Here is a 23,653-nt window from a genome sequence, read left to right as displayed (position 1 = left end):
TGCACGCCGTGTGACTGGCTGCCGGCCCCAAGACTAAGTATTTTTGGTCACTACCTCAGGGCGGGCATGCCATGCCTGCTGCCTTCCTTGCCTGGATGTGTGATGGTAGCCGTTTCTTAGGCTCCAACTCCGGAACGGAATAGAAATGTTGTTGGGCGAACAGTGTTCGCCACTGTTCGGGTTCTGCAGAACATCACCCTGTTCGGGTGATGTTCGAGTTCGGCCGAACACCTGATGGTGTTCGGCCAAACCGTTCGGCCATATGGCCGAACTAAGAGCGCATGGCCGAACGTTCCCCGAACGTTCGGCTAGCGCTGTGATTGGCTGAACGGGTCACGTGGTTCGGACCCAAACGCGCTCTGATTGGCCGAACGGGTCACGTGGTTCGGGTAAATAAATACCCGATCCACGTCATTTCTCCGTTCTCCGCCATTTGTCTGTGGGTTTAGCTTTGGGTAGGCAGGCAGGGTAGTTCTCTCTCCAGCCAGGCTAGCCAGGGTCCCCCCAGTCATTGTGTCGCTGCTGGGAACAGTAGTACACCGCTCACCCACACTATATAGCATTGTGTTTACTGCCACTCTGTGTCTCTGCTGGGAACAGTAGTACACCGCTCACCCGCCACTGTATAGCATTGTGCTCTGTGTCGCTGCTGGGAATAGTAGTACACCGCTCACCCACCACTGTATAGCATTGTGCTCTGTGTCGCTGCTGGGAACAGTAGTACACCGCTCACCCACACTATATAGCATTGTGTTTACTGCCACTCTGTGTCTCTGCTGGGAACAGTAGTACACCGCTCACCCACCACTGTATAGCATTGTGCTCTGTGTCGCTGCTGGGAACAGTAGTACACCGCTCACCCACCACTGTAAAGCATTGTGCTCTGTGTCGCTGCTTGGCCTTCTCCTCCTGCGCTGCCCTCCTCCTGTTCCATCACGTGTGCTGCTGCTGGGTTAGCGTTACCGGTCCCTTTTCCTGGAACCTCTCATCTGTATTACATTTATGACTGCATGCCGACAAAAAGCATGTTACCTGTGCAAAGAAAACAGACATTTCCCGCATTTAAAAGACAGTTTTCCCTTTGAAACTTTAAAATCGATTTTCTCAAAAACTATAAGCTCTTTTTGCTAAAAAAAAATTTCCTCTTGTACCCACTCCCAAGGTGCACATACCCTGTAAATTTGGGGTATGTAGCATGTAAGGAGGCTTTACAAAGCACAAAAGTTCGGGTCCCGAACATCTAGAAGTTCGCCCAATACTAAATAGAAACCGGATTCCCCGGCCATTACCCGCGGTCAGTCACCATGGTAATGAGAAACTAGTACCATCGAAAGTTTCACACAGTTGAATGAATGGCAGACTTGCCCTCCATAAAACATTCTTGGCAAATGCTTTCGAGTTGGTTTGTCTACCGCTGGGTCAAGGGTCCATCTGACCACAGATGCCTGGTCTGCAAAGCACGGTCAGGGCAGGTTCAGCATGGGTCTCAGCAGGCTCCTACTTCGGACCGGAATCGAACCATGATTCCCCGGCCATTACCCGTGGTGACAATTGCAGACTTGCCCTCCATAACAGATTCTCGTTGCAGGTGCTGAACAGCAAATAGAAAATGTAAAAAAAAAAAATAGATGTAAGCTAAGCTTTAACAATGGTAGAAAAAGAACCATCGAAAGTTGATAAGGCAGTCAGACATTACCTGATATTACTGAGAAAGAGCAATCTCGCCATGTTGCGCACCAGTCCAGCACGGCCGTCACTACACAATCAGCTGTTTGCGGTGCGTTACACAGTGAGTTTGGTCTGTCAGTGTGAAGCAGTACACTAATTACACTCCCTGATTGATGTATACACTTGCAAGATGTTTTAAAGCACTTTAGGCCTGCAATTTAGCATTCAATGTGATTTCTGCCCTTAAAACGCTGCTTTGCGTCAAATCCAGATTTTTTTCCCGGGACTTTTGGCGTCTATGCCACTCCACCATGCCCCCTCCAGGTGTTAGACCCCTTGAAACATCTTTTCCATCACTTTTGTGGCCAGCATAAGTGTTTCTAGTTTTCAAAGTTCACCTCCCCATTGAAGTATACTGCGGTTCGCGAAAGTTCGCGCGAACCGAACCTTCCGCGAAAGTTCGCGAACCAAAAATCAGAGGTTCGCCCCATCTCTATTGGTAAGTGAAACCTTCCATCCCACATATCAATTTTGTTACATAGTTATTTGGGTTGAAAAAAGACATACGTCTATCGAGTTCAACCTGCAGCTGCTCTAAAACTGCAATATCTTTCCTGTAATGTGTTGCCCAGAACTGAATTCCATATTCCAGATGTGGCCTTATTAGAGAGTTAAACAGGGGCAATATTATGCTAGCATTTCAAGTTTTTATTTCCCTTTAAATGCATCCCAAAATTTTATTAGCTTTAGCTGCAGCGGCTTGGCGTTGAATACGATTATTTAACTTGTTGTTGATGAGTACTCCTAAGTCCTTTTCCAAGTTTGATGTCCCCAACTGTATCCCATTTATTTTGTATGGTGCTAGACCATTGGTACGACCAAAATGCATGACTTTACATTTTTCAACATTGAATTTCATCTGCAATTTATGTGCCCATATAGCCATCCTATCCAGATCCTGTTGCAATATGTCACTATCTTCCTAAGAGTTGATGATTCCGCACAATTTTGTATCATCTGCAAAAATAGCAACATTGCTTTCTACTGCGTCTACTAGGTCATTAATAAATAAATTGAAGAGCACTGGACCCAGTACAGACCCCTGTTGGACCCCACTGTTAACAGTCACCCATTTTGAGTATGATCTATTGACCATAACTCTTTGTTTTCTGTCCATTAGCCAGTTCTCTATCCATACACACAGACTCTTCCCCAGACCTTGCATCCTCAACTTTTGCACCAGACTTTTGTGGGGAAAAGTGTAGAAGGCCTTTGCAAAGTCCAAGTATATCACATGTACAGCATTCCTAATATCCACATTAGCGTTCACTACCTCATAAACGCTGAGCATGTTAGTCAAACAGGACCTGTCTTTAGTAAACCCATGCTGATGCTGAGAAATAAGATTATTTTCTACTATGAAGTCATGTATAGTCTTAGTCTCTTAGTAACCCCTCAAATAGTTTGCATACAACTGATGTTAAGCTTACAGGTCTATGATTTCCTGGATCTGATTTTTTGCCCTTCTTAAATAATGGGAAAACGTGGGCTGTATGCCAATCTACTGGGACTCTGCCAGTTAAAAGAGAGTCACAAAAGATAAGATAAAGGGGTTTATCTATAACTTAACGTAATTCCCTTAGTATCCGAGGATGCATGCCATCTGGGCCAGGTGCCTTGTCTATTTTTAATTTATTTAGTCTTCCCTTCACTTCTTCCTGCGTTAAGTATTTAGTATTACAATTGGAAGATTGAGACTCTTCTGCATCTGTAATTTGCAACAGTGATGTTTCTCTTGTGAAGACAGAAGCAAAGAAAGCATTTAATAACTCTGCCTTACCTGGGTCATCCACCATTGAGTTCCCACCCACATCCTTTAGAAGTCCAATACAGTCAACCTTTCTTTTTTTAGAGTTGATGTACTTGTTAAACTTCTTTGGGTTAGATTTGATATCCCTATTTGATTTTCAGCTTTAATCTCGACAGCCTAATTCTTTTTTACAACTTTTATTGCACTCCTTATAATTGCTTAATGCAGCCTCGGTCCCCTCCTGTTTTAGGACCTTATAGGCATTATTTTTCCCCTTCAATTTATCTCTAACCTTTCTTTTCATCCATAGATAGAGATGGCCCGAACCTCCGATTTTCGGTTCGCGAAACCGCGAACTTCCGCAAATGTTTGGTTCGCGAGAACTTTTGCGAACTGCAATAGACTTCAATGTGGAGGCGAACTTTGAAAACTAGAAACACTTCTGCTGGCCACAAAAGTGATGGAAAAGATGTGTCAAGGGGTCTAACACCTGACTTTTTGCATGGATGAGTGGGATAGACGCCAAAAGGCCCGGGGAAAAATCTGTATTTGACGTAAAGCAGCGTTTTAAGGGCAGAAATCACATTGAATGCTAAATTGCAGGCCTAAAGTGCTTTAAAACATCTTGCATGTGTATACATCAATCAGGGTGGGAGTGTAATTAGAGTACTGCTTGACACTGACACACCAAACTCACTGTGTAACACATCGCAAACAGCTGTTTGTGTAGTGACCCCCCACCCCTCCCCCCCGAGACACTCATATAGCCGTTGGTCATTGCTTCATTGTGATACGCAAGCCCCTTCACAGCGGCAAGGTAATGATCACGAAGGGGAATTGGCACATGTACATGCCTTTTGTTTTGTTGTTGCAGCTGCAGTGCAGCCAGAAAAATTAGGCAGGCATTTACACGCACCAAAAAAAGTAGTATAGCGGCCGCCTGGAGTCCTGGTGGACCCATTTGGTAGTGCAGGAGAAGGCAGTCAAGCGGCCTGCGGGCAGAGGTGCTGTGTGGGGAGTGATTTAGTCTTGGGGCAGGAAGTCACACGGCGTGCAGGCAGAGATGCTGTGTGTGGGGACTGACTTAGTCTTCGGGCGGGCAGTAGCCCTCCGGGATCCATGCCTCATTCATTTTGATAAAGGTGAGGTACTGAACCCTTTTGTGACTTAGGCGACTTCTCTTCTCAGTGACAATGCCTCCAGCTGTGCTAAAGGTCCTTTCTGACAGGACGCTTGAGGCAGGGCAAGACAGAAGTTGGATGGCAAATTGGGACAGCTCTGGCCACAGGTCAAGCCTGCGCACCCAGTAGTCTAAGGGTTCATCGCTGCTCACACTGTCTACATCCACACTTAAGGCCAGGTAGTCTGCTACCTGCCAGGCCAGGCGTCGGTGGAGGGTGGATCCGGAAGGGCTAAGGCGAGGCGTTGGACTAAAGAATGTCTGCATGTCCGACATCACCATGAGATCGCTGGAGCGTCCTGTCCTTGCCTGCGTGGACATGGGAGAAGGCATACTGGCAGTGGTACCTTTATTGTGTTGTGCTGTGACATCACCCTTAAATGCATTGTAAAGCATAGTTGCCAGCTTGTTCTGCAAGTGCTGCATCCTTTCTGCCTTCTGGTGATTTGGAAACATCTCAGCCACTTTGTGCCTATACCGAGGGTCTAGTAGCATGGCCACACAATACAGCTAATTCCCCTTGAGTCTTTTTATACGGGGGTCCCTCAACAGGATGGACAGCATGAAAGACGCCATCTGCACAAAGTTGGATCCAGACGTACTATCCATCTCCTCTTGCTCTTCCTCAGTGATGTCAGGTAAGTCCTCCTGCTCCCCCCAGCCACGAACAATACCACGGGAACGTTGAGCAGCACAAGCCCCCTGCGACGCCTGCTGCAGTTGTTCTTCTGCCGCCGCCTCCTCCTCCAAAGAAACACTTTCCTCATCCGAGTCTGACTCCTCTTCCCCACACAACTCTTCCTCCTCCTCCCCCCTCTGTGCTGCCGCAGGTGTTGAGGAAACATCTGGTTCTGATGAGAATTGATCCCACAACGCTTCCTCCTGTAACTGTTCCGCTTCACGCTCCTCCACAGCTTGATCCACCACTCTACGCATGGCATGCTCCAGAAAGTAAGTGTACGGGATCAAGTCACTGATGGCGCCTTCACTGCGACTCACCAGATTGGTCACCTCCTCAAACGGCCGCATGAGCCTGCATGCATTTTCGCATAAGTGTCCAGTTGTTGGGCCAGAACATCCCCATCTCCCCAGAGTGTGTCCTTCTACTGTAGTTGTAGAGGTACTGGGTGACGGCTTTCTCCTGTTCTAGCAGGCGAGAGAATATAAGGAGGATTGAATTCCAGCGAGTCGGGCTATCGCAAATCAGACATCTCAACGGCAACTTGTTTCTCCGCTGAATATCGGCAAAGTGTGCCATGGCTGTGTAAGATCGCCTGAAATGCCCACACACCTTCCTGGCCTGCTTCAGGGCGTCCTCTAAGCCTGGGTACAAATCTTTGAATGACTAGATTCAGCACATTTGCCATGCAGGGTACATGTGTCAGCTTTCCCAAATTCAAAGCGGAAATGAGATTGCTGCCGTTGTCACACACCACGTTGCCGATCTCCAGCTGGTGCGGGGTCAGCCACTGCTCCACCTGTTTGTTCAGAACAGCCAGACGTGTCTAAGATGTCATGATACCATCCTACCTGGCATGCAGCATAGGCCCTGGGGAGTTGGGGCTGTGTAGCTGGAGAGGAGATCGCAGCACCAGTAGAGTTGAACTGCCACTCAGCCAAGGAGGAGGAGGATAACGACAGTGAAGAGGATGTAGCAGGAGGAGAGGAGGTGGCAGCAGGCCTGCCTGCAAGCCATGGAGGTGTCACTGGGTCCGCTGCACAGACACGTACTCCCTGCTTGCCAGCGGTCACCAGGTTGACCCAATGGGCTGTGTAAGTAATGTACCTGCCCTGACCGTGCTTGGCAGACCAGGCATCCGTGGACAGATGGACCCTTGACCCAACGCCAGAGATGACACCACTTCCCTCTCAACTTCATGGTACAGTTTGGGTATCGCCTTTTTAGAGAAATAATTGCGGCCTGGTATCTTCCACTGTGGTGTCCCAATGGCCACAAATTTATGGAAGGCCTCAGAGTCCACCAGCTGGTATGGTAACAGCTGGCGAGCTGACAGTTCCACCAAGCCAGCTGTCAGACGCCGGGCAAGGGGGTGACTGGCAGAAATTGGCTTCTTTCGCTCAAATATTTCCTTCACAGACACCTGGCTGTTGTGGGCAGAGGAGCAAGAACCGCTCAAGGTCAGAGGCGGAGTGGAGGAGGGAGGCTGCGAAGGTGCAAGGGAGAAAGCGGCTGAAGATGCTGCACCTGAAGGAAGAAGAGGAGAAGGAGGGTGGTTTTTATTTTGTGTGCTGCTTTTGCTCAGGTGCTCTTCCCATTGTAGTTTGTGTCATGGGTGTTGGCCTTTCCACGGCTCAATTTTTGGAGGCAGAGAGAACAGATGGCATTGCTCTGATCTGAGGCAGACACATTAAAAAATTTCCAAACCGCTGAGCCCCCCTGGGGTGATGGCACTATGGTGGCATCAGCAGCTGACGTTGAAGGACATGTTGGCTGGCTGTCCATAGGTGGCGATACATAGCGCTGGACACTGCCACCAGCTGTTTCTGATGACGAGGTCCCCCTGCTTCTTTCAGGAACTCATCTCCTCCTACTCCTCTCTGACTCCCCCTCTGAACTGTCCCCCTGTTCATCTCCTCTATTGGGAACCCACGTGGCATCCGTATCATCATCATCCTCATCATAAAAATCCTGCCCAGCTTCGCTTGCCTCAGACACCTCATAAACTGCACCAACAGCAGGTAATTCATCATCCCCCTCCTCACTCGTTATGTCCATAGTGTCGCCTAACTCAGGCATATGAGGTGGTGTAACTTGCTTAGCGCCTTCATCTTGTTGTAACAATAATGGCTGTACATTAGTGATTTCCCCACCAAATAACTCCTGCGAAGTGTCAAATGCAGCGGATGTGGTGCTTGTAATAGCGCTGGTAGCTGCGGAAGATGAGAAGTTCTGTGTTAAATAGTCAACCACGTCCTGACAATCTTGGGAGTTGATGGGACGTGCCTTCTTCTGAGCACTGTACTTTGGTCCAGGGCCGCACAAAATCACATCAGCACGACCTCGCACAGACCTCCCGGGTGGCCTTCCTCTGGGTCTGCCGCTACCTCTGCCTCTACCTGTTTTGTCCGTTATGTCCATATCGGGGGGGGGGGGGGGGATGAAGTGAAAGGTATGCCCTGACTTGACTAATACAATGTGCAGTCACACAGGTGCAGTTAACAGGTAAGCATGGAGTGGTATATCACACTGCATGCACTCACGTAGGTAGGTGGGTGCACTGAACACAACAGGTAGGTATGTGCAGTGATGGGTATTACAAATGTGCACCTGTCACACACATGTACCGTGAACAGGTACAGTGACTGGTGGTATTAAATATCACACTGCGTGCGCTCACGTAGGTAGGTGGGTGCACTGAACACAACAGGTAGGTATAATTGTTTATTTGTGTTGTGAGCGGCCATGCTGGGTAGATACCAAATAGACTCAATTTAGAGGAGACGCTAAGGTGCTATAAAACGTTATATCTGTACAAAAAATTATATGTCACCCGCGTCTTCAGTTGGTTATCAAACAAATTACTTTATTGTGCATTCCAAAACCACAAGCTGGGTACACTTGTACCTGAATTAAAACTTCCCATTTAAAATAAACTACAAGGCTGGCGTGCTCGGGTTCGCTCTTCTTGCCACTAGTCCTAGCCTAATATGCGCAATGGAGGATCGCCCGGCTTTACAGCCTATGCATAAACCCCCTGCACTTTGGCATCACTGGACTACTATGTGGCCCCACCACCATGGACGCACACTGAGGCCTCATTCACACCACTCACTGATAGGTTGCAACCATTTCACTATAACTGCCTATAACTGTGGAGCTGCTTGATACTTGTATGGACTGGAAAGGGTACGCCTCAGGCATTGATTGCTTCAACACAAATCATATTGTCAGATCTTCCATCCAATAGATCTAGATTTCAATCCCAGTCCGTGTCCACTCTCATAGATGCAACTTTAAAAGCCAAAGTAACTTCTTACTCTGCAGCATACTTGTTGGTTTATCCTGCGTAAAGTATAGTGGTGTGAGGGGCGCGCCTCCTCTGACTCACGGTTAGCCATTTGCCGACTTGCTCAGACTGTCATTTCACCCGGGAGCTGCTGTAATCCACTGCTTCACTCGACCGGTTACTGTGTAGCAGTCTTCCGTTCGTCTCAGGAGCCCATGCTGTTAGCTTCCTCCACGCCAGCCTTGTTTGCAGCCCCGCCCGCTGACGCGTTTCGCCCCGCCCACCGAGGCTTTCTCAAAACGGAAGGGGGCTTTTAAAGTTGCATCTATGAGAGTGGACACAGACTGGGATTGAAATCTAGATCTATTGGATGGAAGATCTGACAATATGATTTGTGTTGAAGCAATCAATGCCTGAGGCGTACCCTTTCCAGTCCATACAAGTATCAAGCAGCTCCACAGTTATAGGCAGTTATAGTGAAATGGTTGCAACCTATCAGTGAGTGGTGTGAATGAGGCCTCAGTGTGCGTCCATGGTGGTGGGGCCACATAGTAGTCCAGTGATGCCAAAGTGCAGGGGGTTTATGCATAGGCTGTAAAGCCGGGCGATCCTCCATTGCGCATATTAGGCTAGGACTAGTGGCAAGAAGAGCGAACCCGAGCACGCCAGCCTTGTAGTTTATTTTAAATGGGAAGTTTTAATTCAGGTACAAGTGTACCCAGCTTGTGGTTTTGGAATGCACAATAAAGTAATTTGTTTGATAACCAACTGAAGACGCGGGTGACATATAATTTTTTGTACAACAGGTAGGTATATGCAATGATGGGTATTAGAAATGTGCACCTGTCACACACACGTACCATGAACAGGTACAGTGACAGATGCTATTAAATATCACACTGTGTGCACTCACGTAGGTAGGTGGGTGCACTGAACACAACAGGTAGGTATATGCAGTGATGGGTATTACAAATGTGCACCTGTCTCACACACACATACCGTGAACAGGTACAGTGACTAGTGGTATTAAATATCACACTGTGTGCGCTCACATAGGTAAGTGGGTGCACTGAACACAACCGGTAGGTATATGCAATGATGGGTATTACAAATGTGCACCTGTCACACACACGTACCGTGAACAGGTACAGTGACTGGTGATATTAAATATCACACTGCAAGCGCTCACGTAGGTAGGTGGGTGCACTGAACACAACAGGTAGGTATATGCAGTGATGGGTATTAAAAATGTGCACCTGTCTCACACACACACACGTACCGTAAACAGGTACAGTGACTGGTGGTATTAAATATCATACTGCGTGCGCTCACGTAGGTAGGTGGGTGCACTGAACACAACAGGTAGGTATATGCAGTGATAGGTACTACAAATGTGCACCTGTCTCACACACACACGTACCGTAAACAGGTACAGTGACTGGTGGTATTAAATATCACACTGCGTGCACTCCCGTAGGTAGGTGGGGGCACTGAATACAACAGGTAGGTATATGCAGTGATGGGTATTACAAATGTTCACCTGTCTCACACACACATACCGTGAACAGGTACAGTTACTGGTGGTATTAAATATCACACTGCGTTCGCTTATGTAGGTAGGTGGGTGCACTGAACACAACAGGTAGGTATATGCAGTGATGGGTATTACAAATGTGAACCTGTCTCACACACACGTACCGTGAACATGTACAGTGACTAGTAGTATTAAATATCACAGTACGTGCACTCACGTAGGTAGGTGGGTGCACTGAACACAACAGGTAGGTATATGCAGTGCGTATTACAAATGTGCACCTGTCACACACACACACACACACACACACACACACAGGTACTGCCGTGAACAGGTGCAATGACTGGTGGTATTAACAATGTGTGCGCTCACGTAGGTAGGTAGGTGCACTGAACAGTGAACAGGTGCAGTGATTGGGATGGGATTACAAATCTGCAGCTGCCTGTCACACATACAGGTAGTCACTGAATGTGCTGGGCCCGGCAGTGGCACAGTAGGAATTATGGTGCCAAAGGCCAGCTGCGACTGACTGACAGGGCTGTATATAATGCAAGTGGGCCACACACACACAAAAAAAAAATAGATCACAAGAACAAGATTAGCTTTCGAAAGAGCTGTTGAGGGGTGCTTTTTTAGCAATAAGAATCAGCAAGGAGCAAGCTAACAAGCCTACAAGAGCATAACTAAGCTTTCCCTATGAGAGTCTGCAGCAGCTCTCCGTTCTCTAATTACTGCAGGCACACGAGTGAGTGAAAAACCTGAAGTTGCCTGCCTTTTATAAGTGGGGTGGGGCTCCAGGAGAGAGTGTAGCCTGATTGGCTTCAATGTGCCTGCTGACTGTGATGTAGAGGGTCAATGTTGACCCTAATGATGCACTATGGGGGCGAATCGAACTTCCGGAAAAGTTTGTGGTTCTCCACGAACACGAACGCGAACCACGGAAACACGGAAGTTCACCGGCAGCCATTCGGGCCATCTCCTAGACGTTTTGTTTCCATATGGGATATACATACTGCAATATTGATTGAGAATAATTGTAAAAGCTTGAGTTGCCTGAGTTGATTGAACTTTGCTTTTCTAAAATTCATGGTTTTAGTGGTCCCGCTGCCCCGCAGCCTATCAGTCACTAGATCAAACGTTATCATGTTGTGATCACTATTTCCCAAATGTTCTTGAACCTGCACATTTGATGCATTATCTGGTCTATTTGAAATGATCAAATCCAGTAATGCATTCCCCCAGTTGATTCTGTTACCATTTGAGTCAGGTAACTGTCCTGTAGTGATGCCAGAAATCTGCTGCTTTTACCAGAATGGGTAGCCTCAATACTCCAGTCAATGTCTGGAAAGTTGAAGTCACCTATAATTATGACCTCATTTTAACCCACAGCTTTTTCAATCTGCTGTAGTAATTGTAGTTCTTCAGCTTCATGAATATGTGGTGGCCTGTAGCATACCCCAATAAGCAATTGGCAACCTTTATTTCCACCATGAATATTTACCCAATCGGACTCCACATCTGCGCAATCTTCATCCATCTCATTGTTCAGGACAGCTGTAAAAGAGTTCTTAACACAGAGACAAACCCCTCCACATTTTTTTCCCTGTTCTATCCTTCCTAAACACATTATATCCCTCTAAATTCGCTCTCCAGTCATGGCTTTCATCCATCCATGTTTCGGTTATTCCCACAATGTCATAGCCTTTGTCAATCAGAATGAACTCTAGTTCGGCCATTTTATTTGTAAGGCTCCAAGCATTGGTTACCTTGCACTTTATATTTTTACCACCACATTTTCCAATTTTGGTTACATGAAATGGGCTACTTGAAGTTTTACCAACCTCCTTACTCTTTACACTGTCCCCACAGTGGTGTTTCACCACTGTTTTCAGAAAACACCACCTTGGAGGTCCTTGCTTTAGTCTGAATTCACAGTGGGACGTTAAAGTCCCACGTTACAGCAGCCAGTAACGCAGCCTAGCTCACAGCACTGTAAAATCAATTGTGCTGTTCACAGTGGCCACGTTGCGTTACATTGTAACGCACCACGTTTAAACAAAGTGATGCATGCTGTACGTTATACTGGGCTAAGCAGCGTTAGACTGCTTGCACATGCTCAGTAATGTTGGAGGAGGAGGTCTCCCCTCCTCCTCCGCGGCCAGCCACATGGCTAATTAATATTCACTGCACTGCAGAGACTCGTGGTAGGACTGTAGTGTTGTCCGGATCATGAACAAATCGTTCATTTGATCCGGATCTTTTTTGTGAGTCGAATCATCCGGATCATCACAATGAAAGATTTGGTTCACAGTGGATGTCTGTCTGGAAGAAACAGGAACATACAGAATGTACAGTGCAGGGAAAGTCCTGTCTTGCTAGTCATTTCACCCAGTCTGCTTCCGTAGTAAAATGATTCAAATGATTCGGTTCAAAGATCCAGATCTTTTCAATGATCCGATTCAAATGAACCGAATCCTTAAAAAGATCCGGACTTCCTATCACTAACCTGGAGCGGCTGCTTTGAGAGCTGCATAACGCAGCTCAATCTGACGTCCAACTTCAACACCACCATACGTTGCGTTAGGGGCACGTTATGCGACCATAACGTCCAATAAAACGCAACGTCTTGGTGTGAAAGTAGCCTTAAGTTTATATCCAAGTACCTTAAAATCATTTTTGAGGACCTTCCATCTCCCACTAACTTTGTCATTGGTGCCAATGTGCACCATGACAGCCGGGTCTTCGTCAGCCCCACTCAATAATCTGTCAATTCTCTCTGCTACATGCCGAACCCAAGCACCCGGGAGACAACAGACTGTACGGCATTCACGGTTTCTTCGACAGATTACCCTATCTGTGGGCCTAATAATTGAATCCCCTACCACCAGTATCTGTCTAGCCTTAGCTGCACTCTTATTCCCTTTCTCGTTGCAGCGGTCTGCCCCTTGGTTGCTAAGGGACACATCCTGCTGCAGCACTGCTACTCCAGAATCATCCTCCCCAATATTACGCAAACAAGCATACTTATTATGGAGGGACAACTCGGGACTAGCCTCCCTGCCACATTTTCCCCCAACTCTTCTAACTGTGACCCAATATACCTATACCTGTCCTTCAAACCTGGTGGAACAGACCCTACTCCAAAAATAAACTCTTGCTTAGCTGAGCTACAGGCATGAATGAATGACAACTGGTTGAAACTGAATGCTGACAAAACTGAGGTCCTTTTTGTCCAAAGCTAGTGCTCGCCATCAAAACAGCTCTATCCTAAAGCAACTCCAATCAGGATTGGGAATTCAGACATAAACAGCTCCAACCCTGTGCGCAGCCTTGGCATACTAATCGATGGGGAACTGAGTTTCAGAAACCAAATTTCATCTGTAGTTAAATCTTCCTACTTTCATCTGAAGAACATTGCAAAGATTAAACATCTGATTCCCCCAGAGGATCTTCCAACCCTAGTTCACGCCTTCATCACATCACGGCTGGACTACTGCAATGCCCTTTATGCTGGCCTCCCCAAAAAGGACCTGCGTCGCCTGCAATTAGTGCAGAATGCTGCTGCCAGATTGCTAACAAACCAGCCTCGCCACTGTCACATTACACCGATCCTTCGCTCACTGCACTGGCTACCAGTAGAATTGAGAATACTCTTCAAGATTGGACTGCTGACATTCAAATCCCTGCACAATCTGGGCCCTGGATACACGAAGGACTTGCTGAAGCTGCACCACACCTCCCACAACCTCAGATCAGCAAATTCTATAAACTTGGTCACTCCCAGAGTGCACCTCAAAAAATCTGGAGACAGAGCCTTCTGTCATGCTGCCCCTACTCTTTGGAACTCCCTGCCACACCCAGTAAAGACAGCACCATCCCTGGAGCTATTCAAATCTAGACTGAAAAGCCACCTGTTTAGCCTGGCATTTCCGGACTTATAAAATTCTTCCTCTGTACCACGATGGTCTGAGCCATGCTTATGCGCTTTGAGTCCTACGGGAGAAAAGCGCTTTACAAATGTTATTTGTTGTTGTTGATTGGACTCCAGCTGGCTGACACCTCACTCCAATTAGCTCTTGAAAATGTCATTAGTCTAGGGGTTCACATACCTTTTCCACCTGCACTGTGAATGTTTACATGGTGTGTTCAATAAAAACATGGAAACATTTAATTATTTGAATGGTATTAGTTTAAGCAGACTGGGATTGTCTATTGTTGTAACTTAGATGAAGATCAGATCACAATTTATGACCAATTTGTGAAGAAATCCATATAATTCACATACTTTTTATTGCTACTGTATATAGCTACTACATATATAGTATAGTTTACACTTAATTACACTTATTATTAGCCAACATATTCCATAGTACTGTACAAAGTTCACAACATACAACAATGAGGAGCATAGATACATGAGCAGTTCATCATACTTTACAATCAGGACAACCAGTGATACTAGTACAAATACATGCAATAGATGTGTAGTTTAAATAACATTATGAATACTGATGGATGTTCATTTGATAAATAGCACAGAAACGGGAAACAAAAGGGGGAGTTGCCTGTTACAACTTATAGTTGTAACAGAACTGTTCAGTATAAGTGTGAAGCGTGACTATTTAGGTGTATGTAGGTTTAATTTATAGTTAATATTTGTATTTGGTCATGGTCATGTTTTGTTTATATATTACAGGTTCCTTGGGCTAAAGAAAAAAATGACTTGCACATTTTACAGGGTAGGGGACGCATACAGAATTATGTGCAAGTCAGATCAGGACAGCTACAAAGAGACCTGTGAATAGAATGGCTCCTTATTTGAACCGACAGATCACAGAAAAGAATCGATCAGTGACAGTGATTATGATTCTCCTTCAATGAAGCGTGTCAGGACCCAGCATGAGAAGCAACATTCTTCCCCTCCTGTTTCAGCTGCTGCCTCCATCTATGAGAGAAAAAGCTTCACTACCAGATGCAAAGTTACCATCTACAAATAAGGAAAATAATTTAGGGTTAAGGCCAGGGCCACTGATCTGGCATCACAGGCATCACATAGGGCCCTGGTGTATGGGGCCCGAACTTGTCTGGGGCCCTGTGAACTGCCCCATATATACAGCTTTTTTTCCCTTCCTCCCTGTCTCCCCCTGCTGGGATTGAGTTGTTGGGAGGGAAGGTGGAGCGGGGCCCCCTTCCAACTTGATGTGTCGCACACCACCACTGCTCTGCCTCTCCCTCCACTCACATGTACTGTTCTCCCATAGAAATTGCTATGGGAATACCAGAAAATGGCCACCTAAGTCCACATTTGCTGCCAGAGGGCAGTAGAGAGTCGGAGTGACGTGCAGCTGACGGAGTGTAGTGCCAGAGAGGTAGATGGAGCCAGTATTCTGCAGAGCGTGCAGAGACTGCAAGTTTCACTAATGTGAACAAGCTCTTTTGCATGATCCTTAGCCGGACATAAATGTCAAAAAGTTGAGTGTTGCTTTGAAGTGTTTCTATTGGTAAATAAAGTGTTTTCAAATGTTAATATACTATATAAAGCATTGTTTTGTATGACCTGTGAGAAAACTCACCCCTGGGAGGATTATGTGCAGTTAGCCAGTAAGACCAGAACGCTCTGAATATAACGCACTTCATTACAGTGTGATCTGTGAGTGGATCCAGTGATTGAGCACCTGTGTGGGGTGTGGTGGAAGTCTGCAAGCTTTCTTTTAGAGACTACCTATTCATCTATGCATGTGATTACCGTGACTAGAGATGGCCCGAACCTCCAATTTTTGGTACGCAAACCGCGTTCGCAAACCTTTGCAAACGTTCGTTCGCAAACTTTTCGAACCGCAATAGACTTCAATGGGGAGGCAAACTTTGAAAATTAGAAACATTTATGCTGGCCACAAAAGTGATGGAAAAGATGTTTCAAGGGGTCTAACATCTGAGTTTTTGCATGAGGGAGTAGGATACACGCCAAAAGTCCCGGGGAAAAATCTGGATTTGACACAAAGCAGCGTTTTAAGGGCAGAAATCACATTGCATGCTAAATTGGAGGCCTAAAGTGCTTTAAAAAATATTGCTTGTGTATACATCAATCAGGGAGTGTAATCAGAGTACTGCTTCACACTGACAGACCAAACTCACTGTGTAACGCACCGCAAACAGCTGTTTGTGTAGTGACGGCCGTGCTGGACTGGTGACGCACCATGGCGAGAGTGCAGGCGATAGCGGTTTTCAAGCCCATATGGTCGCCAGGCTGAGGTAGCTCAATTATACACACAATTGATCCTAACAGAAGTCATTAAAATATAACTTTTATTAATTGATTATTAAAAATATTTTCATATTTGTTTTCATTTTATAATGCATAGAAAGACCCCAATTTAGATCTCTGGTACTGTGTTGAGCATTTGCACCAATTCACGATTTTTAGTGATCATGCCCTGAGACCTAAATCGGAGTAGATTGCTTTTTTACTTGCTACATATAATTATTTGACCCCCCCACCAATCCGACATGTTTCGACTCCCTAATTGGAGTCGTCGTCAGGGAAAATAAGTGCTTAGCGCAAAGAGTTGCTAGTGCATATAGAAGAAAAAAGCATTATATATACATTTCGGTAAGGAAAACAAAAAAATGAGAGCGTAGTGCTCTCCAGCTCTGTCAGCATTGAAATGGATGTCTGCCTGCACTGCTTATATACTAACCTGGGGGGCAGTTTCAATCAAAGTCTACTCCACCCATTTTTATATTTCTCCCATTGGTCAGGCTAATTGTCAATCATCATTCCAACATTTCCATTGGTCAATGTATCACTTCCCATTAAACTCCAAACAGCCGTACAAATACATCCCCAATCTCCAAGTTACCTGAACCAACTGCTCACATATCCAGTAGTGGTTCCTCTAATTTTCAAGCTTCTATCGATATTCTAAGTATGAAAACGCCATGTATCGTCATATCTCCCATATACTAACATTGGAGGGCTCTAATTGGTGGATTCTCACCCACGTGATCGTCACATGCTTCAAGTGTCCAATCACAGTATCCCCCAGCATTGCCATGGATACAAGGGCTTGCCATTCCGTTTAACTCCAGCGTGATGCGGAGCTTATGGTCACTCCCCCGCCCTGCGCCATCACAACACTCGTACGCTGCGCTTCGCAGCGTTACCATGGATATCAGGGCACTTGCGCAGTGTTTCCTTGCGGGGATTGAGCGTATACCTTCGCTTCTCCTCCCCGCTTCTTGAAAAAAGTTCAGAGTCATAAAGAAGCTATCAAGGCAAAAAAACATAATAAATATAATCGAGAATGGAAAGATTTTAAAAACGGAAAGGTATATAATTGGAAAAAGAATAACCCGAACCCTACTCCAAATACACCTACATCAGTAACTGAAAGTGAATCTGAATCAGAAAGTGAGACCCCGAATAAAGACGTTAGACAAAAACAGGGGACTTTTTTAGACAAGAGAAAGAGGCCCAAACCAGGGGGTCCAGTAACACCGAGACAACTGAGGAACAGGGAGAAGTGGGCATACAAGTCCAAACACTACAGAAACAGGGAGGAAGAGTGGTAGGAGATGTGCCCGGAGAAGACTTGATGAGGATTGTAAACCTAACAGATTATCATTTGAATGAAGCTGAAATCTCAGTATTATCCAAAGGCTTTACGTTTGTACCTACTGCAAATTTTGATTTATTCGAAATAATAAAAGATATTAACTTGTTTGGAAGAAAGCTGGCAGTATTTAAATATATGAATTCAGAAACGATGAAAAATAAAATGGAAGTGGCCCAGGAAAAACGGAATCTAGAAATCCTAAATGAATTATTAACTGAGAATGAAACAGGAGAAATTAATCTAGGTATACCTGAGAGTAATCTAGCAGGAAAAAGTAGGTTTTGTCCCTCGATGAGTTCATATCCTCCGATTCAAATTTTCCTAGAGACTGTGGAAAAAGATTTGGAAGAACTAAGTAAGACAAAAAAGGTGGATAGAAGACAAAATCTGAGTGTGGAGGAACAAAGGGCTCTAGTAGATTGTCAAAAAATCAGATAAAGGTGGAAATGTCGTGTTGATGAGAAAGGAACTATACATTGAGATGTGTATGGGAATTTTAAATAATAAAGAGAATTATGAAAGATTGGATAATAACCCAACCACAGGTTTCTATAAAGAACTAGAGACACTTCTCAATGTGGCTGTTGAGAAAAATGTTCTGAGTAAAAAAGATCAAATGTACATGCTGACAAAATATCCAACAATAGCCACCTTTTATTCACTTCCTAAGATACATAAAAAAATGGAGAAGCTACCAGGACGACCAATAATTTCTGGTAACGGATGTCTAACGGAAAAGATTAGTCAATACGTAGATCAATTCTTGAGACCTTTTGTAACTGCCCTCCCCTCATATATTCGTGATACGATGGATTTACTCAACAGACTTCAGGGAATATCAATAAATGATGAGGTATGGCTGGCGAGCCTAGATGTTGAATCTTTATACAATAATATCAAACATGAGATAGGTATTGAAGCTGTTGAGTATTTCCTTAAAACTAGAAGTATCCATCTTAAAGAACATTCCCAATTGATTGTAGAACTTCTATATTTTGTCTTAACTCACAAATACTTCTTGTTTCAAAACAAGTTTTATATACAGAGGAGGGGATGTGCGATGGGGACATCTTGTGCCCCGTCGTACACAAATATCTTCCTTGGTTGGTGGGAGGACACCATCGTGTTTTCAGAGGATTTGGCGTTCTACACATCGCATGTCCTGTTCTGGGGCCGTTTCATAGATGACGTGTTCGTCCTGTGGAACGGCCCCAGGGATCTGTTTGTGGATTTTGTACAACTCTTGAACCGTAACCAGATCGGGATGTTTTTCACGTATGAGACTGAGAGGGACTCTCTAAACTTTCTTGATGTACAGATCACAAGAACAGCCCTTGGAAAATTGGAAACTAAAATATTTAGAAAACCAACTTCTACAAATTCCTTGTTGGCCTGGAATAGCCATCATCCAGTTCCCCTAAAAAAGGGAATTCCCAAAGGACAGTATCTTAGAGCACGGAGAAATTGCTCAAGTGATCAAAGCTTTGATGAAGAATGTGTCACGTTACAGAAAAGATTTAGTGATAGAGGATATCCTAATTATGTGATAAAGGAGGCACAGGAAACAGAAAGAGAGGAGTTGTTGGTTCCCAGGCGGAAGGAGACCGGTACCAACGAGAGCACGATGCGAATTATAAGTACCTTCTCGTTACAATCAGAAGAAATTAAGAAAATTGTGAGTCGACATTGGTCAATTTTTCAATTAGATCCACAGTTAAAAGAGATACTTCCAAAAACACCTAACTTCACATATAGGAGAGGAAAAAATATTGGAGATGAATTGGTACACTCTTTCTTACCAGTCTCAAAAAAGAACATAAAAAAAAACTGGCTTGACAGACCTCTGAAGGGGATGTATAAATGTGGTCACTGCAAGGCATGTCCCAATGTAAATGTATGTAAAGAATTTGTGGCCCCCAAAAACGAGAGGGTATACGAAATCCTTGACTTCTTCAACTGTGAAACCGAGGGGGTTATATATGCAATAGAATGTCCATGCCATCTGATATACAGAGACAACTAGACAAGTAAAACAAAGAATCCTAGAACACATCGGTAACATATGAAATCCGAAGGATACGCCAGTATCAAGGCATTTCAGGGAATTTCATGGAGGTGACACCTCATGCCTAAAGTTTTTTGTCATTCAGCAGTGGAAAATGGGACCCAAGGGGGGAAACCTGGACCTTAACCTCCTGCCGCCCGCGTCACGCCAGTAGGCGTGGCCGCGGCGGCAGCCCCAGGACCGCCTAACGCCAATTGGCGTAAAGTCCTGGGGCTCTGTTTAGCATGAGATCGCGCGCATGGTGCGCGCGCATCTCATGCTCGGAGGGCGGAGCTCCGCCCCGCCTTCAGTCTCCGAGCGGCTATTGCCGCTCGGGAGACTGTTAGACGGCGATTACGCCGTCTATTTACTAGGTGCAGCGCTGCGATGAGCAGCAGTGCTGCACTGGGGACAGCCGTGTGACACGGCTGTCCCCATGGGGGACAAGAGAGCGATCGGCTCTCAAAGGCAGAAGCCTATGACAGCCGATCACAGTAATTGGCTGGCTGTGGGTAGGGAGGGAGGGAGGGAATAAATTTAAAGAAACATGGGATTTTAGAAAAAAAACCTAACAATAATATTTATTTAAAAAAAAATAAACATGGGGGGAGCGATCAGACCCCACCAACAGCGAGCTCTGTTGGTGGGGAGAAAAGGGGGGGGGATCACTTGTGTGCTGAGTTGTGCGGCCCTGCAGCTTGGCCTTAAAGCTGCAGTGGCCAATTTAGCTAAAAATGGCCTGGTCACTAGGGGGGTTTAGCCCTGCAGTCCTCAAGTGGTTAAGTTACGTCAACTTGAGGCAAAATGGATCTACCGCCTGGGGACCCTAAGCCCAGGAGGATTGAATGAAGGCTTTACATATACCCCATTTATTTAACAAGTAATACACAAACAGTTGTGCAGTATATGTAAATCCCCTGAATTTACTAATCTAAATAAAGATAATTACCATGTAAGAACATCACCCAGATGAACATAAAGATATGAAATCTATAGATTCCATATCACTTACTGATATATTGTAAAATATGATCAAAAAATATGATACTTTACCCTTCAGGATGAATGAAACTGCACTGGATCATTGTGAGCTATAATGATAATTCTCCCTTGTACCAGTAATTTATATGTGGTAAACTGAAAGTAATAATATAATATAAAATCAAGTATCTAAATAGAGCAAGTGAATAATTATATAAGTGTGGTAAATTATGTAAAAGAAGAATGGGTTCTGTTTATAAATCCAACTGCTAATGGATAAGAGGAATTAGATGACAGCTTGTGTGTCAGGGTACTTCCTGGAGACAGTGAAACGCAAGCTCCGTAATAGGGAGGAGTAACATGCGCTCCAGCAAGAAGCGGGGAGGAGGAGCGAAGGTATACGCTCAATCCCCGCAAGGAAACACTGCGCAAGTGCCCTGATATCCATGGTAACGCTGCGAAGCGCAGCGTACGAGTGTTGTGATGACGCAGGGCGGGGAAATGACCATAAGCTCCGCATCACGCCGGAGTTAAACGGAATGGCAAGCCCTTGTATCCATGGCAATGCTGGGGGATACTGTGATTGGACACTTGAAACATGTGACGATCACGTGGGTGAGAATCCACCAATTAGAGCCCTCCAATGTTAGTATATGGGAGATATGACGATACATGGCGTTTTCATACTTAGAATATCGATAGAAGCTTGAAAATTAGAGGAACCACTACTGGATATGTGAGCAGTTGGTTCAGGTAACTTGGAGATTGGGGATGTATTTGTACGGCTGTTTGGAGTTTAATGGGAAGTGATACATTGACCAATGGAAATGTTGGAATGATGATTGACAATTAGCCTGACCAATGGGAGAAATATAAAAATGGGTGGAGTATACTTTGATTGAAACTGCCCCCTAGGTTAGTATATAAGCAGTGCAGGCGGACATCCATTTCAATGCTGACAGAGCTGGAGAGCACTACGCTCTCATTTTTTTGTTTTCCTTACCGAAATGTATATATAATGCTTTTTTCTTCTATATGCACTAGCAACTCTTTGCACTAAGCACTTATTTTCCCTGACGACGACTCCAATTAGGGAGTCGAAACATGTCGGATTGGTGGGGGGTCAAATAATTATATGTAGCAAGTAAAAAAGCAATCTACTCAGATTTAGGTCTCAGGGCATGATCACTAAAAATCGTGAATTGGTGCAAATGCTCAACACAGTACCAGAGATTTAATCTGGGGTCTTTCTATGCATTATAAAATGAAAACAAATATGAAAATATTTTTAATAATCAATTAATAAAAGTTATATTTTAATGACTTCTGTTAGGATCAATTGTGTGTATAATTAAAAATCAGGTTTGTGTATTGAGGTAGCTCAATGACAGAACAATAGTGACTGTCCAGCTGATCGTATTTGGGCTGTCCACAATGAAGCAACAACCTTATTATCTTTGGTGTGCCACCCCCCGAGGCACTCATATAGCCGTCGGTCATTGCTTCATTGTGATACGCAAGCCCCTTCACCGTGGCAAGGTAATGATCACGAAGGGGAATTGACACATGTACATGCCTTTTGTTTTGTTGTTGCAGCTGCAGTGCAGCCAGAAAAATTAGGCAGACATGTACACGCACCAGAAAAATTATTATAGCGGCCGCTGCTAAAAAATTCAGGAATCCGCCTGGAGTCCTGGTGGACCCTGTTGATGCTGGCGGAGAAGGCAGTCAAGGTGCCTGCAGGCAGAGATGCTGTGTGGGGAGCGACTTAGTCATGGTACAGGCAGTCACACAGCGTGCAGGCAGAGATGCTGTGTGCGGGGACTTACTTACTCTTCGGGCGGGCAGTAGCCCTCCGGGATCCATGCCTCATTCATTTTGATAAAGGTGAGGTACTGAACACTTTTTTTTTACTTGGATGGAAAATTGTGACAGCTCTGGCCACAGGTGAAGCCTGCGCACCCAGTTGTCCAAGGGTTCATCGCTGCTCACAGTGTCTACATCCACACTTAAGGCCAGTTAGTCGGCTATCTGCCAGTCCAGTCGTTGGTGGAGGGTGGATGCTGAAGCGCTAAGGCGAGGCGTTGGACTAAAGAATGTCAGCATGTCCGACATCACCATGAGATCGCTGGAGCGTCCTGTCCTTGCCTGGGTGGACATGGGAGAAGGATTACTGGCAGTGGTACCTTTATTCCGTTGTGCTGTGACATCACCCTTAAACGCATTGTAAAGCATAGTTGCCAGCTTGTTCTGCAAGTGCTGCATCCATTCTGCCTTCTGGTGATTTGGAAATATCTCCGCCACTTTGTGCCTATACCGAGGGTCTAGTAGCGTGGCCACCAAGTAGAGTTCATTCCCCTTGAGTTTTTTTATACGGGGGTCCCTCAACAGGCTGGACAGCATGAAAGACGCCATCTGCACAAAGTTGGATTCAGATGTACTATCCATCTCCTCTTGCTCTTCCTCAGTGATGTCAGCTAAGTTCTCTTCCTCCCCCCAGCCACGAGCAATACCACGGGAAAGTTGAGCAGCACAAGCCCCATGCGACACCTGCTGCGGTTGTTCTTCCACCTCATCCTCCTCCTCCAAAACAACACCTTCCTCATCATCTGACTCCTCTTCCCTAAACGACTCTTCCTCCTCCTCCTCCTCCCCCCTTTGTGCTGCCACAGGTGTTGAGGAATCATCTGCTTCTGCTGAGAATTGATCCCACAACTCTTCTTCCTGTTCACACTCCTCCACAGCTTGATCCACTACTCTACGCATGACACGCTCCAGGAAGAAGGCATATGGGATCAAGTCGCTGATGGCGCCTTCACTGCGACTCACCAGGTTTGTCACCTCCTCAATGA

General features: G+C 45.4%; 1 protein-coding gene and 1 long non-coding RNA gene across 2 annotated transcripts in view; one reads left to right on the top strand and one right to left on the bottom strand.

Moving 5' to 3' along the window:
* The window catches only part of LOC137522600 (uncharacterized), a 134,577-nt gene extending 118,890 nt beyond the window's left edge, over window positions 1–15,687 (top strand). Inside the window, exon 2 of the long non-coding RNA XR_011022358.1 lies at window positions 14,857–15,687. This is a non-coding gene — a long non-coding RNA (uncharacterized lncRNA). The remainder of the gene's footprint in view (window positions 1–14,856) is intronic.
* The window catches only part of LOC137522601 (protein shisa-9-like), a 363,162-nt gene that overhangs the window by 229,767 nt on the left and 109,742 nt on the right, over window positions 1–23,653 (bottom strand). The window lies entirely within an intron of this gene.

The sequence above is a fragment of the Hyperolius riggenbachi genome, chromosome 6, assembly GCF_040937935.1.
Source record: "Hyperolius riggenbachi isolate aHypRig1 chromosome 6, aHypRig1.pri, whole genome shotgun sequence".
NCBI classification, from domain to species: Eukaryota; Metazoa; Chordata; class Amphibia; order Anura; family Hyperoliidae; genus Hyperolius; species Hyperolius riggenbachi.
Note: the sequence above shows the minus strand (reverse complement) of the source record. Positions and strands in the feature narration are given on the sequence as shown.